Here is a 12,139-nt window from a genome sequence, read left to right as displayed (position 1 = left end):
AATAAAATCGGTTTTAGTAAAAGTTTCAGTAATAAAACGGAATTAATAATAAATAAATTTAATGAGTGAAAATAAAATAAACTCAGCTAGTTAACTAAAATAATACGAAATTAGCTCGAATCGGAATTATTAGAGATTTTAACTAAATTAGCGGCTTTTAAAGATATTTGCTAATTTAGCGGAACAAACACGAAATAGCTAACTGATCCGTCTGGAGCCCACTTAGCTCGACTTCGATAAGGGACTTAGAAAGAAACAAAAAGTTATTAAATAAATAAAACTATTTACATGAACCCATAAAAAGTCAACTAAACAAACTCGAGCTAACTTTTAAAAGAACTTATTAACGATTATTAAATTTAACGTAACGAATTATAATGAAATTAATTAATTAGCTGAGAAAATAAATATATAAATCGTTAACCAACGTAATTAAATATAAAGTAGCAATTAAAAGAATTTTATCCAACTTATTAAAATACGGGGTGTTACATAAAATACCGTGAAAAAACGAAAAAAAGAAAAAAAGGGGGTGGAACACGAGGCCTTCCCAGGAGGTCACCCATCCTAGTACTACTCTCGCCCAAGCACGATTAACTGCGGAGTTCTGATGGGATCCGGTGCATTAGTGCTGGTATGATCGCACCCATACACTTTCCTCACAAATTTCATTATATTACCTCATCTCTAGCCTTTTTTCAACATTAACAAAGTTTTCAATATCCCGTCACGTCTCCGAACGGTCGTAACTTGCTCCCGGAGAGTCCGATTGGGGCGGATTTTTTTTTCAAATTTATTATCTCGACGAGATCTACGCGTTTAACACATTAAATCAAGAAAATTTAGAGCTAAAATACCGTGAAAAAACGGAAAAAAAAGAAAAAAAGGGGGTGCAACACGAGGCCTTCCTAGGAGGTCAGTGGTCACCCATCCTAGTACTACTCTCGCCTAAGCACGCTTAACTGCGGAGTTCTGATGGGATCCGGTGCATTAGTGCTGGTATGATCGCACCCATACACTTTCCTCACAAATTTCATTATATTACCTCATCTCTAGCCTTTTTTCAACATAAACCAAGTTTTCAATATCCCGTCACGTCTCCGAACGGTCGTAACTTGCTCCCGGAGAGTCCGATTGGGGCGGATTTTTTTTTCAAATTTATTATCTCGACGAGATCTACGCATTTAACTCATTAAATCAAGAAAATTTAGAGCTAAAATACCGTGAAAAAACGAAAAAAAGAAAAAAAGGGGGTGCAACACGAGGCCTTCCTAGGAGGTCACCTATCCTAGTACTACTCTCGCCCAAGTACGCTTAACTGCGGAGTTCTGATGGGATCCGGTGCATTAGTGCTGGTATGATCACACCCATACACTTTCCTCACAAATTTCAATATATTACCTCATCTCTAGCCTTTTTTCAACATAAACCAAGTTTTCAATATCCCGTCACGTCTCCGAACGGTCGTAACTTGCTCCCGGAGAGTCCGATTGGGGCGGATTTTTTTTTTCAAATTTATTATCTCGACGAGATCTACGCGTTTAACTCATTAAATCAAAAATATTTAGGCTAAAATAACGTGAAAAAACGAAAAAAAGAAAAAAAGGGGGTGCAACACGAGGCCTTCCCAGGAGGTCAACCATCCTAGTACTACTCTCGCCCAAGCACGCTTAACTGCGGAGTTCTGATGGGATCCGGTGCATTAGTGCTGGTATGATCGCACCCATACACTTTCCTAACAAATTTCATTATATTACCTCATCTCTAGCCTTTTTTCAACATAAACCAAGTTTTCAATATCCCGTCACGTCTCCGAACAGTCGTAACTTGCTCCCGGAGAGTCCGATTGGGGCGGATTTTTTTTTCAAATTTATTATCTTGACGAGATCTACGCGTTTAACTCATTAAATCAAAAATATTTAGGCTAAAATAACGTGAAAAAACGAAAAAAAGAAAAAAAGGGGGTGCAACACGAGGCCTTCCCAGGAGGTCAACCATCCTAGTACTACTCTCGCCCAAGCACGCTTAACTGCGGAGTTCGATGGGATCCGGTGCATTAGTCTTTGGTATGATCGCACCCATACACTTTCCTAACAAATTTCATTATATTACCTCATCTCTAGCCTTTTTTCAACATAAACCAAGTTTTCAATATCCCGTCACGTCTCCGAACAGTCGTAACTTGCTCCCGGAGAGTCCGATTGGGGCGGATTTTTTTTTCAAATTTATTATCTTGACGAGATCTACGCGTTTAACTCATTAAATCAAGAAAATTTAAAGCAAAAATACCGTGAAAAAACGAAAAAAAGAAAAAAAGGGGGTGCAACACGAGGCCTTTCCAGGAGGTCACCCATCCCAGTACTACTCTCGCCCAAGCACGCTTAACTGCGGAGTTTTGATGGGATTCGGTGCATTAGTGCTGGTATGATCGCACCCATACACTTTCCTCACAAATTTCATTATATTACCTCATCTCTAGCCTTTTTTCAACATAAACCAAGTTTTCAATATCCCGTCACGTCTCCGAACGGTCGTAACTTGCTCCCGGAGCCGGAGAGTCCGATTGGGGCGGATTTTTTTTTCAAATTTATTATCTCGACGAGATCTACGAGTTTAACTCATTAAATCAAGAAAATTTGGAGCTAAAATACCCTGAAAAAACGAAAAAAAAGAAAAAAAGGGGTGCAACACGAGGCCTTCCCAGGAGGTCACCCATCCTAGTACTACTCTTGGCCGAGCACGCTTAACTGCGGAGTTCTGATGAGATTCGGTGCATTAGTGCTGGTATGATCACACCCATACACTTTCCTCAAAAATTTCATTATATTACCTCATCTCTAGCCTTTTTTCAACATAAACCAAGTTTTCAATATCCCGTCACGTCTCCGAACGGTCGTAACTTGCTCCCGGAGAGTCCGATTGGGGCGGATTTTTTTTCAAATTTATTATCTCGACGAGATCTACGCATTTAACTCATTAAATCAAGAAAATTTAGAGCTAAAATACCGTGAAAAAACGAAAAAAAGAAAAAAAAAGGGGTGCAACACGAGGCCTTCCCAAGAGGTCACCCATCCTAGTACTACTCTCGCCCAAGCACGCTTAAATGTGGAGTTCTGATGGGATCCGGTGCATTAGTGTTGGTATGATCGCACCCATACACTTTCCTCACAAATTTCATTATATTACCTCATCTCTAGCCTTTTTTCAACATAAACCAAGTTTTCAATATCCCGTCACGTCTCTGAACGGTCGTAACTTGCTCCCGGAGAGTCCGATTGGGGCGGATTTTTTTTTCAAATTTATTATCTCGACGAGATCTACGCGTTTAACTCATTAAATCAAGAAAATTTAGAGCTAAAATACCGTGAAAAAACGAAAAAAAGAAAAAAAGGAGGTGCAACACGAGGCCTTCCCAGGAGGTCACCCATCCTAGTACTACTCTCGCCCAAGCACGCTTAAATGTGGAGTTCTGATGGGATCCGGTGCATTAGTGCTGGTATGATCGCACCCATACACTTTCCTCACAAATTTCATTATATTACCTCATCTCTAGCCTTTTTTCAACATAAACCAAGTTTTCAATATCCCGTCACGTCTCCGAACGGTCGTAACTTGCTCCCAGAGAGTCCGATTGGGGCGGATTTTTTTTTCAAATTTATTATCTCGACGAGATCTACGCGTTTAACTCATTAAATCAAGAAAAGTTAGAGCTAAAATACCGTGAAAAAATGAAAAAAAGAAAAAAAAGGGGGTGCAACACGAGGCCTTCCTAGGAAGTCACCCATCCTAGTACTACTCTCGCCCAAGCACGCTTAACTGCGGAGTTCTGATGGGATCCGGTGCATTAGTGCTGGTATGATCGCACCCATACACTTTCCTCACAAATTTCATTATATTACCTCATCTCTAGCCTTTTTTCAACATAAACCAAGTTTTCAATATCCCGTCACGTCTCCGAACGGTCGTAACTTGCTCCCGGAGAGTCCGATTGGGGCGGATTTTTTTTCAAATTTATTATCTCGACGAGATCTACGCGTTTAACTCATTAAATCAAGAAAATTTAGAGCTAAAATACCGTGAAAAAAAGAAAAAAAAAAAAGAAAAAAAGGGGGTGCAACACGAGGCCTTCCCAGGAGGTCACCCATCCTAGTACTACTCTCGCCCAAGCACGCTTAACTGCGGAGTTCTGATGGGATCCGGTGCATTAGTGCTGGTATGATCGCACCCATACACTTTTCTCACAAATTTCATTATATTACCTCATCTCTAGCCTTTTTTCAACATAAACCAAGTTTTCAATATCCCGTCACGTCTCCGAATGGTCGTAACTTGCTCCCGGAGAGTCCGATTGGGGCGGATTTTTTTTTCAAATTTATTATCTCGACGAGATCTACGCGTTTAACTCATTAAATCAAGAAAATTTAGGCTAAAATAACGTGAAAAAACGAAAAAAAAAGAAAAAAAGGGGTGCAACACGAGGCCTTCCCAGGAGGTTACCCATCCTAGTACTACTCTCGCCCAAGCACGCTTCACTGCGGAGTTCTGATGGGATTCGGTGCATTAGTGCTGGTATGATCGCACCCATACACTTTCCTCACAAATTTCATTATATTACCTCATCTCTAGCCTTTTTTTCAACATAAACCAAGTTTTCAATATCCCGTCACGTCTCCGAACGGTCGTAACTTGCTCCCGGAGAGTCCGATTGGGGCGGATTTTTTTTTCAAATTTATTATCTCGACGAGATCTACGCGTTTAACTCATTAAATCAAGAACATTTAGAGCTAAAATACCGTGAAAAAACGAAAAAAAAGAAAAAAAAAAGGGTACAACACGAGGCCTTTCCAGGAGGTCACCCATCCTAGTACTACTCTCGCCCAAGCACGCTTAACTGCGGAGTTCTGATGGGATCCGGTGCATTAGTGCTGGTATGATCGCACCCATACACTTTCCTCACAAATTTCATTATATTACCTCATCTCTAGCCTTTTTTCAACATAAACATAGTTTTCAATATCCCGTCACGTCTCCGAACGGTCGTAACTTGCTCCCGGAGAGTCCGATTGGGGCGGATTTTTTTTTCAAATTTATTATCTCGACGAGATCTACGCGTTTAACTCATTAAATCAAGAAAATTTAGAGCTAAAATACCGTGAAAAAACGAAAAAAAGAAAAAAAAAAAGGGGTGCAACACGAGGCCTTCCCAGGAGGTCACCCATCCTAGTACTACTCTCGCCCAAGCACGCTTAAATGTGGAGTTCTGATGGGATCCGGTGCATTAGTGCTGGTATGATCGCACCCATACACTTTCCTCACAAATTTCATTATATTACCTCATCTCTAGCCTTTTTTCAACATAAACCAAGTTTTCAATATCCCGTCACGTCTCCGAACGGTCGTAACTTGCTCCCGGAGAGTCCGATTGGGGCGGATTTTTTTTCAAATTTATTATCTCGACGAGATCTACGCGTTTAACTCATTAAATCAAGAAAATTTAGAGCTAAAATACCGTGAAAAAACGAAAAAAAAAAAAAAAAAAAAAAGGGGTGCAACACGAGGCCTTCCCAGGAGGTCACCCATCCTAGTACTACTCTCGCCCAAGCACGCTTAAATGTGGAGTTCTGATGGGATCCGGTGCATTAGTGCTGGTATGATCGCACCCATACACTTTCCTCACAAATTTCATTATATTACCTCATCTCTAGCCTTTTTCAACATAAACTAAGTTTTCAATATCCCGTCACGTCTCCGAACGGTCGTAACTTGCTCCCAGAGAGTCCGATTGGGGCGGATTTTTTTTCAAATTTATTATCTCGACGAGATCTACGCGTTTAACTCATTAAATCAAGAAAAGTTAGAGCTAAAATACCGTGAAAAAACGAAAAAAAGAAAAAAAAGGGGGTGCAACACGAGGCCTTCCTAGGAGGTCACCCATCCTAGTACTACTCTCGCCCAAGCACGCTTAATTGCGGAGTTCTGATGGGATCCGGTGCATTAGTGCTGGTATGATCGCACCCATACACTTTCCTCACAAATTTCATTATATTACCTCATCTCTAGCCTTTTTTCAACATAAACAAAGTTTTCAATATCCCGTCACGTCTCCGAACGGTCGTAACTTGCTCCCGGAGAGTCCGATTGGGCGGATTTTTTTTCAAATTTATTATCTCGACGAGATCTACGCGTTTAACTCATTAAATCAAGAAAATTTAGAGCTAAAATACCGTGAAAAAAAGAAAAAAAAAAAAAAAAGAAAAAAAGGGGGTGCAACACGAGGCCTTCCCAGGAGGTCACCCATCCTAGTACTACTCTCGCCCAAGCACGCTTAACTGCGGAGTTCTGATGGGATCCGGTGCATTAGTGCTGGTATGATCGCACCCATACACTTTCCTCACAAATTTCATTATATTACCTCATCTCTAGCCTTTTTTCAACATAAACCAAGTTTTCAATATCCCGTCACGTCTCCGAACGGTCGTAACTTGCTCCCGGAGAGTCCGATTGGGGCGGATTTTTTTTCAAATTTATTATCTCGACGAGATCTACGCGTTTAACTCATTAAATCAAGAAAATTTAGGCTAAAATAACGTGAAAAAACGAAAAAAAAGAAAAAAAGGGGTGCAACACGAGGCCTTCCCAGGAGGTTACCCATCCTAGTACTACTCTCGCCCAAGCACGCTTCACTGCGGAGTTCTGATGGGATTCGGTGCATTAGTCTTTGGTATGATCGCACCCATACACTTTCCTCACAAATTTCATTATATTACCTCATCTCTAGCCTTTTTTCAACATAAACCAAGTTTTCAATATCCCGTCACGTCTCCGAACTGTCGTAACTTGCTCCTAGAGAGTCCGATTGGGGCGGATTTTTTTTTCAAATTTATTATCTCGACGAGATCTACGCGTTTATCTCATTAAATCAAGAAAATTTAGAGCTAAAATACCGTGAAAAAAAGAAAAAAAAAGAAAAAAAGGGGGTGCAACACGAGGCCTTCCCAGGAGGTCACCCATCCTAGTACTACTCTCGCCCAAGCACGCTTAAATGTGGAGTTCTGATGGGATCCGGTGCATTAGTGCTGGTATGATCGCACCCATACACTTTCCTCACAAATTTCATTATATTACCTCATCTCTAGCCTTTTTTCAACATAAACCAAGTTTTCAATATCCCGTCACGTCTCCGAACTGTCGTAACTTGCTCCCAGAGAGTCCGATTGGGGCGGATTTTTTTTCAAATTTATTATCTCGACGAGATCTACGCGTTTAACTCATTAAATCAAGAAAAGTTAGAGCTAAAATACCGTGAAAAAACGAAAAAAAGAAAAAAAAAGGGGGTGCAACACGAGGCCTTCCTAGGAGGTCACCCATCCTAGTACTACTCTCGCCCAAGCACGCTTAACTGCGGAGTTCTGATGGGATTCGGTGCATTAGTGCTGGTATGATCGCACCCATACACTTTCCTCACAAATTTCATTATATTACCTCATCTCTAGCCTTTTTTCAACATAAACCAAGTTTTCAATATCCCGTCACGTCTCCGAACGGTCGTAACTTGCTCCCGGAGAGTCCGATTGGGGCGGATTTTTTTTTCAAATTTATTATCTCGACGAGATCTACGCGTTTAACTCATTAAATCAAGAAAATTTAGAGCTAAAATACCGTGAAAAAACGAAAAAAAGAAAAAAAAGGGGGTGCAACACGAGGCCTTTCCAGGAGGTCACCCATCCCAGTACTACTCTCGCCCTAGCACGCTTAACTGCGGAGTTTTGATGGGATTCGGTGCATTAGTCTTTGGTATGATAGCACCCATACACTTTCCTCACAAATTTCATTATATTACCTCATCTCTAGCCTTTTTTCAACATAAACCAAGTTTTCAATATCCCGTCACGTCTCCGAACGGTCGTAACTTGCTCCGGAGCCGGGGAGAGTCCGATTGGGGCGATTGTTTTTTCAAATTTATTATCTCGACGAGATCTACGAGTTTAACTCATTAAATCAAGAAAATTTGGAGCTAAAATACCCTGAAAAAACGAAAAAAAAGAAAAAAAGGGGTGCAACACGAGGCCTTCCCAGGAGGTCACCCATCCTAGTACTACTCTTGGCCGAGCACGCTTAACTACGGAGTTCTGATGGGATTCGGTGCATTAGTGCTGGTATGATCACACCCATACACTTTCCTCACAAATTTCATTATATTACCTCATCTCTAGCCTTTTTTCAACATAAACCAAGTTTTCAATATCCCGTCACGTCTCCGAACGGTCGTAACTTGCTCCCGGAGAGTCCGATTGGGGCGGATTTTTTTTTCAAATTTATTATCTCGACGAGATCTACGCGTTTAACTCATTAAATCAAGAAAATTTAGAGCTAAAATACCGTGAAAAAACGAAAAAAAAAAAAAAAGGGGGTGCAACACGAGGCCTTCCCAGGAGGTCACCCATCCTAGTACTACTCTCGCCCAAGCACGCTTAAATGTGGAGTTCTGATGGGATCCGGTGCATTAGTGCTGGTATGATCGCACCCATACACTTTCCTCACAAATTTCATTATATTACCTCATCTCTAGCCTTTTTTCAACATAAACCAAGTTTTCAATATCCCGTCACGTCTCCGAACGGTCGTAACTTGCTCCCAGAGAGTCCGATTGGGGCGGATTTTTTTTTCAAATTTATTATCTCGACGAGATCTACGCGTTTAACTCATTAAATCAAGAAAAGTTAGAGCTAAAATACCGTGAAAAAACGAAAAAAAAAAAAAAGGGGTGCAACACGAGGCCTTCCTAGGAGGTCACCCATCCTAGTACTACTCTCGCCCAAGCACGCTTAATCTGCGGAGTTCGATGGGATCCGGTGCATTAGTGCTGGTATGATCGCACCCATACACTTTCCTCACAAATTTCATTATATTACCTCATCTCTAGCCTTTTTTCAACATAAACAAAGTTTTCAATATCCCGTCACGTCTCCGAACGGTCGTAACTTGCTCCCGGAGAGTCCGATTGGGGCGGATTTTTTTTCAAATTTATTATCTCGACGAGATCTACGCGTTTAACTCATTAAATCAAGAAAATTTAGAGCTAAAATACCGTGAAAAAAAGAAAAAAAAAAAAAAAAGAAAAAAAGGGGGTGCAACACGAGGCCTTCCCAGGAGGTCACCCATCCTAGTACTACTCTCGCCCAAGCACGCTTTGTGCGGAGTTACGATGGGATCCGGTGCATTAGTCTTTGGTATGATCGCACCCATACACTTTCCTCACAAATTTCATTATATTACCTCATCTCTAGCCTTTTTTCAACATAAACCAAGTTTTCAATATCCCGTCACGTCTCCGAATGGTCGTAACTTGCTCCCGGAGAGTCCGATTGGGGCGGATTTTTTTTTCAAATTTATTATCTCGACGAGATCTACGCGTTTAACTCATTAAATCAAGAAAATTTAGGCTAAAATAACGTGAAAAAACGAAAAAAAAGAAAAAAAGGGGTGTAACACGAGGCCTTCCCAGGAGGTCACCCATCCTAGTACTACTCTCGCCCAAGCACGCTTCACTGCGGAGTTCTGATGGGATTCGGTGCATTAGTGCTGGTATGATCGCACCCATACACTTTCCTCACAAATTTCATTATATTACCTCATCTCTAGCCTTTTTTCAACATAAACCAAGTTTTCAATATCCCGTCACGTCTCCGAACAGTCGTAACTTGCTCCCGGAGAGTCCGATTGGGGCGGATTGTTTTTTCAAATTTATTATCTCGACGAGATCTACGCGTTTAACTCATTAAATCAAGAAAGTTTAGAGCAAAAATACCGTGAAAAAACGAAAAAAAGAAAAAAAAGGGGTGCAACACGAGGCCTTTCCAGGAGGTCACCCATCCCAGTACTACTCTCGCCCAAGCACGCTTAACTGCGGAGTTTTGATGGGATTCGGTGCATTAGTCTTTGGTATGATCGCACCCATACACTTTCCTCACAAATTTCATTATATTACCTCATCTCTAGCCTTTTTTCAACATAAACCAAGTTTTCAATATCCCGTCACGTCTCCGAACGGTCGTAACTTGCTCCCGGAGCCGGAGAGTCCGATTGGGGCGGGATTTTTTTTCAAATTTATTATCTCGACGAGATCTACGAGTTTAACTCATTAAATCAAGAAAATTTGGAGCTAAAATACCCTGAAAAAACGAAAAAAAGAAAAAAAAAAAAAAAGGGTGCAACACGAGGCCTTCCCAGGAGGTCACCCATCCTAGTACTACTCTTGGTCGAGCACGCTTAACTACGGAGTTCTGATGGGATTCGGTGCATTAGTGCTGGTATGATCACACCCATACACTTTCCTCACAAATTTCATTATATTACCTCATCTCTAGCCTTTTTTCAACATAAACCAAGTTTTCAATATCCCGTCACGTCTCCGAACGGTCGTAACTTGCTCCCGGAGAGTCCGATTGGGGCGGATTTTTTTTTCAAATTTATTATCTCGACGATATCTACGCGTTTAACTCATTAAATCAAGAAAATTTAGAGCTAAAATACCGTGAAAAAACGAAAAAAAAAAAAAAAAGGGGGTGCAACACGAGGCCTTCCCAGGAGGTCACCCATCCTAGTACTACTCTCGCCCAAGCACGCTTAAATGTGGAGTTCGATGGGATCGGTGCATTAGTGCTGGTATGATCGCACCCATACACTTTCCTCACAAATTTCATTATATTACCTCATCTCTAGCCTTTTTTCAACATAAACCAAGTTTTCAATATCCCGTCACGTCTCCGAACTGTCGTAACTTGCTCCCGGAGAGTCCGATTGGGGCGGATTTTTTTTTCAAATTTATTATCTCGACGAGATCTACGCGTTTAACTCATTAAATCAAGAAAAGTTAGAGCTAAAATACCGTGAAAAAACGAAAAAAAGAAAAAAAAAGGGGGTGCAACACGAGGCCTTCCTAGAGGTCACCCATCCTAGTACTACTCTCGCCCAAGCACACGCTTAATCGGAGTTCGATGGGATCCGGTGCATTAGTGCTGGTATGATCGCACCCATACACTTTCCTCACAAATTTCATTATATTACCTCATCCCTAGCCTTTTTTCAACATAAACCAAGTTTTCAATATCCCGTCACGTCTCCGAATGGTCGTAAATTGCTCCCGGAGAGTCCGATTGGGGCGGATTTTTTTTTCAAATTTATTATCTCGACGAGATCTACGCGTTTAACTCATTAAATCAAGAAAATTTAGGCTAAAATAACGTGAAAAAACGAAAAAAAAGAAAAAAAGGGGTGCAACACGAGGCCTTCCCAGGAGGTTACCCATCCTAGTACTACTCTCGCCCAAGCACGCTTCACTGCGTAGTTCTGATGGGATTCGGTGCATTAGTGCTGGTATGATCGCACCCATACACTTTCCTCACAAATTTCATTATATTACCTCATCTCTAGCCTTTTTTCAACATAAACCAAGTTTTCAATATCCCGTCACGTCTCCGTACGATCGTAACTTGCTCCGGAGAGTCCGATTGGGGCGGATTTTTTTTCAAATTTATTATCTCGACGAGATCTACGCGTTTAACTCATTAAATCAAGAAAATTTAGAGCAAAAATACCGTGAAAAAACGAAAAAAAGAAAAAAGGGGTGCAACACGAGGCCTTTCCAGGAGGTCACCCATCCCAGTACTACTCTCGCCCAAGCACGCTTAACTGCGGAGTTTTGATGGGATTCGGTGCATTAGTGCTGGTATGATCGCACCCATACACTTTCCTCACAAATTTCATTATATTACCTCATCTCTAGCCTTTTTTCAACATAAACCAAGTTTTCAATATCCCGTCACGTCTCCGAACGGTCGTAACTTGCTCCCGGAGAGTCCGATTGGGGCGGATTTTTTTTTCAAATTTATTATCTCGACGAGATCTACGAGTTTAACTCATTAAATCAAGAAAATTTGGAGCTAAAATACCCTGAAAAAACGAAAAAAAGAAAAAAAAAGGGTGCAACACGAGGCCTTTCCAGGAGGTCACCCATCCCAGTACTACTCTCGCCCAAGCACGCTTAACTGCGGAGTTTTGATGGGATTCGGTGAATTAGTGCTGGTATGATCGCACCCATACACTTTCCTCACAAATTTCATTATATTACCTCATCTCT

The 12,139-nt window shown here is 41.2% G+C and overlaps 28 non-coding genes and 5 pseudogenes across 28 annotated transcripts; all 33 read right to left on the bottom strand.

Annotated features, from left to right (window-relative positions):
* Nucleotides 1–529: 529 nt before the first annotated feature.
* LOC141644468 (5S ribosomal RNA) lies at nucleotides 530–648 on the bottom strand. The gene has a single exon (XR_012544084.1). It is a non-coding gene; the product is annotated as a 5S ribosomal RNA (ribosomal RNA).
* A 239-nt stretch (nucleotides 649–887) lies between these two features.
* Nucleotides 888–1,013, bottom strand: LOC141644914 (5S ribosomal RNA; annotated as a pseudogene).
* Nucleotides 1,014–1,250: 237 nt separating this feature from the next.
* Nucleotides 1,251–1,369, bottom strand: LOC141644628 (5S ribosomal RNA). The gene has a single exon (XR_012544240.1). It is a non-coding gene; the product is annotated as a 5S ribosomal RNA (ribosomal RNA).
* Nucleotides 1,370–1,606: 237 nt separating this feature from the next.
* LOC141645422 (5S ribosomal RNA) lies at nucleotides 1,607–1,725 on the bottom strand. Its single transcript, XR_012544907.1, has one exon. It is a non-coding gene; the product is annotated as a 5S ribosomal RNA (ribosomal RNA).
* A 236-nt stretch (nucleotides 1,726–1,961) lies between these two features.
* Nucleotides 1,962–2,080, bottom strand: LOC141645222 (5S ribosomal RNA). Its single transcript, XR_012544806.1, has one exon. It is a non-coding gene; the product is annotated as a 5S ribosomal RNA (ribosomal RNA).
* Nucleotides 2,081–2,317: 237 nt separating this feature from the next.
* LOC141644695 (5S ribosomal RNA) lies at nucleotides 2,318–2,436 on the bottom strand. The gene has a single exon (XR_012544306.1). It is a non-coding gene; the product is annotated as a 5S ribosomal RNA (ribosomal RNA).
* A 243-nt stretch (nucleotides 2,437–2,679) lies between these two features.
* Nucleotides 2,680–2,798, bottom strand: LOC141644902 (5S ribosomal RNA). Its single transcript, XR_012544504.1, has one exon. It is a non-coding gene; the product is annotated as a 5S ribosomal RNA (ribosomal RNA).
* Nucleotides 2,799–3,035: 237 nt separating this feature from the next.
* LOC141644661 (5S ribosomal RNA) lies at nucleotides 3,036–3,154 on the bottom strand. The gene has a single exon (XR_012544273.1). It is a non-coding gene; the product is annotated as a 5S ribosomal RNA (ribosomal RNA).
* A 237-nt stretch (nucleotides 3,155–3,391) lies between these two features.
* On the bottom strand, nucleotides 3,392–3,510 carry LOC141644526 (5S ribosomal RNA). Its single transcript, XR_012544140.1, has one exon. It is a non-coding gene; the product is annotated as a 5S ribosomal RNA (ribosomal RNA).
* Nucleotides 3,511–3,748: 238 nt separating this feature from the next.
* Nucleotides 3,749–3,867, bottom strand: LOC141645460 (5S ribosomal RNA). The gene has a single exon (XR_012544942.1). It is a non-coding gene; the product is annotated as a 5S ribosomal RNA (ribosomal RNA).
* A 241-nt stretch (nucleotides 3,868–4,108) lies between these two features.
* LOC141644943 (5S ribosomal RNA) lies at nucleotides 4,109–4,227 on the bottom strand. The gene has a single exon (XR_012544542.1). It is a non-coding gene; the product is annotated as a 5S ribosomal RNA (ribosomal RNA).
* Nucleotides 4,228–4,464: 237 nt separating this feature from the next.
* Nucleotides 4,465–4,583, bottom strand: LOC141644492 (5S ribosomal RNA). The gene has a single exon (XR_012544107.1). It is a non-coding gene; the product is annotated as a 5S ribosomal RNA (ribosomal RNA).
* Nucleotides 4,584–4,823: 240 nt separating this feature from the next.
* Nucleotides 4,824–4,942, bottom strand: LOC141645529 (5S ribosomal RNA). The gene has a single exon (XR_012545009.1). It is a non-coding gene; the product is annotated as a 5S ribosomal RNA (ribosomal RNA).
* A 240-nt stretch (nucleotides 4,943–5,182) lies between these two features.
* LOC141645687 (5S ribosomal RNA) lies at nucleotides 5,183–5,301 on the bottom strand. Its single transcript, XR_012545164.1, has one exon. It is a non-coding gene; the product is annotated as a 5S ribosomal RNA (ribosomal RNA).
* A 242-nt stretch (nucleotides 5,302–5,543) lies between these two features.
* LOC141645676 (5S ribosomal RNA) lies at nucleotides 5,544–5,662 on the bottom strand. Its single transcript, XR_012545153.1, has one exon. It is a non-coding gene; the product is annotated as a 5S ribosomal RNA (ribosomal RNA).
* A 236-nt stretch (nucleotides 5,663–5,898) lies between these two features.
* LOC141645482 (5S ribosomal RNA) lies at nucleotides 5,899–6,017 on the bottom strand. The gene has a single exon (XR_012544964.1). It is a non-coding gene; the product is annotated as a 5S ribosomal RNA (ribosomal RNA).
* Nucleotides 6,018–6,261: 244 nt separating this feature from the next.
* On the bottom strand, nucleotides 6,262–6,380 carry LOC141644827 (5S ribosomal RNA). The gene has a single exon (XR_012544432.1). It is a non-coding gene; the product is annotated as a 5S ribosomal RNA (ribosomal RNA).
* Nucleotides 6,381–6,615: 235 nt separating this feature from the next.
* LOC141645211 (5S ribosomal RNA) lies at nucleotides 6,616–6,735 on the bottom strand. Its single transcript, XR_012544795.1, has one exon. It is a non-coding gene; the product is annotated as a 5S ribosomal RNA (ribosomal RNA).
* A 239-nt stretch (nucleotides 6,736–6,974) lies between these two features.
* Nucleotides 6,975–7,093, bottom strand: LOC141645665 (5S ribosomal RNA). The gene has a single exon (XR_012545142.1). It is a non-coding gene; the product is annotated as a 5S ribosomal RNA (ribosomal RNA).
* A 238-nt stretch (nucleotides 7,094–7,331) lies between these two features.
* On the bottom strand, nucleotides 7,332–7,450 carry LOC141645551 (5S ribosomal RNA). The gene has a single exon (XR_012545031.1). It is a non-coding gene; the product is annotated as a 5S ribosomal RNA (ribosomal RNA).
* Nucleotides 7,451–7,688: 238 nt separating this feature from the next.
* On the bottom strand, nucleotides 7,689–7,808 carry LOC141645341 (5S ribosomal RNA; annotated as a pseudogene).
* A 243-nt stretch (nucleotides 7,809–8,051) lies between these two features.
* On the bottom strand, nucleotides 8,052–8,170 carry LOC141644775 (5S ribosomal RNA). The gene has a single exon (XR_012544383.1). It is a non-coding gene; the product is annotated as a 5S ribosomal RNA (ribosomal RNA).
* A 237-nt stretch (nucleotides 8,171–8,407) lies between these two features.
* On the bottom strand, nucleotides 8,408–8,526 carry LOC141645653 (5S ribosomal RNA). The gene has a single exon (XR_012545131.1). It is a non-coding gene; the product is annotated as a 5S ribosomal RNA (ribosomal RNA).
* A 235-nt stretch (nucleotides 8,527–8,761) lies between these two features.
* LOC141644891 (5S ribosomal RNA) lies at nucleotides 8,762–8,880 on the bottom strand. Its single transcript, XR_012544493.1, has one exon. It is a non-coding gene; the product is annotated as a 5S ribosomal RNA (ribosomal RNA).
* Nucleotides 8,881–9,125: 245 nt separating this feature from the next.
* Nucleotides 9,126–9,244, bottom strand: LOC141645361 (5S ribosomal RNA; annotated as a pseudogene).
* A 236-nt stretch (nucleotides 9,245–9,480) lies between these two features.
* LOC141644560 (5S ribosomal RNA) lies at nucleotides 9,481–9,599 on the bottom strand. The gene has a single exon (XR_012544173.1). It is a non-coding gene; the product is annotated as a 5S ribosomal RNA (ribosomal RNA).
* A 237-nt stretch (nucleotides 9,600–9,836) lies between these two features.
* LOC141645301 (5S ribosomal RNA) lies at nucleotides 9,837–9,956 on the bottom strand (annotated as a pseudogene).
* Nucleotides 9,957–10,205: 249 nt separating this feature from the next.
* On the bottom strand, nucleotides 10,206–10,324 carry LOC141645178 (5S ribosomal RNA). The gene has a single exon (XR_012544764.1). It is a non-coding gene; the product is annotated as a 5S ribosomal RNA (ribosomal RNA).
* Nucleotides 10,325–10,562: 238 nt separating this feature from the next.
* LOC141645256 (5S ribosomal RNA) lies at nucleotides 10,563–10,679 on the bottom strand. Its single transcript, XR_012544839.1, has one exon. It is a non-coding gene; the product is annotated as a 5S ribosomal RNA (ribosomal RNA).
* Nucleotides 10,680–10,918: 239 nt separating this feature from the next.
* LOC141645355 (5S ribosomal RNA) lies at nucleotides 10,919–11,035 on the bottom strand (annotated as a pseudogene).
* A 236-nt stretch (nucleotides 11,036–11,271) lies between these two features.
* Nucleotides 11,272–11,390, bottom strand: LOC141644538 (5S ribosomal RNA). The gene has a single exon (XR_012544151.1). It is a non-coding gene; the product is annotated as a 5S ribosomal RNA (ribosomal RNA).
* Nucleotides 11,391–11,623: 233 nt separating this feature from the next.
* LOC141644683 (5S ribosomal RNA) lies at nucleotides 11,624–11,742 on the bottom strand. The gene has a single exon (XR_012544295.1). It is a non-coding gene; the product is annotated as a 5S ribosomal RNA (ribosomal RNA).
* A 237-nt stretch (nucleotides 11,743–11,979) lies between these two features.
* On the bottom strand, nucleotides 11,980–12,098 carry LOC141644880 (5S ribosomal RNA). The gene has a single exon (XR_012544482.1). It is a non-coding gene; the product is annotated as a 5S ribosomal RNA (ribosomal RNA).
* Nucleotides 12,099–12,139: the final 41 nt, after the last annotated feature.

Source organism: Silene latifolia, chromosome 2 (assembly GCF_048544455.1).
Source record: "Silene latifolia isolate original U9 population chromosome 2, ASM4854445v1, whole genome shotgun sequence".
Taxonomy (NCBI): Eukaryota; Viridiplantae; Streptophyta; class Magnoliopsida; order Caryophyllales; family Caryophyllaceae; genus Silene; species Silene latifolia.
The sequence above is the reverse complement of the archived record's forward strand: the minus strand, read 5'-3'. Positions and strand labels throughout refer to the sequence as shown.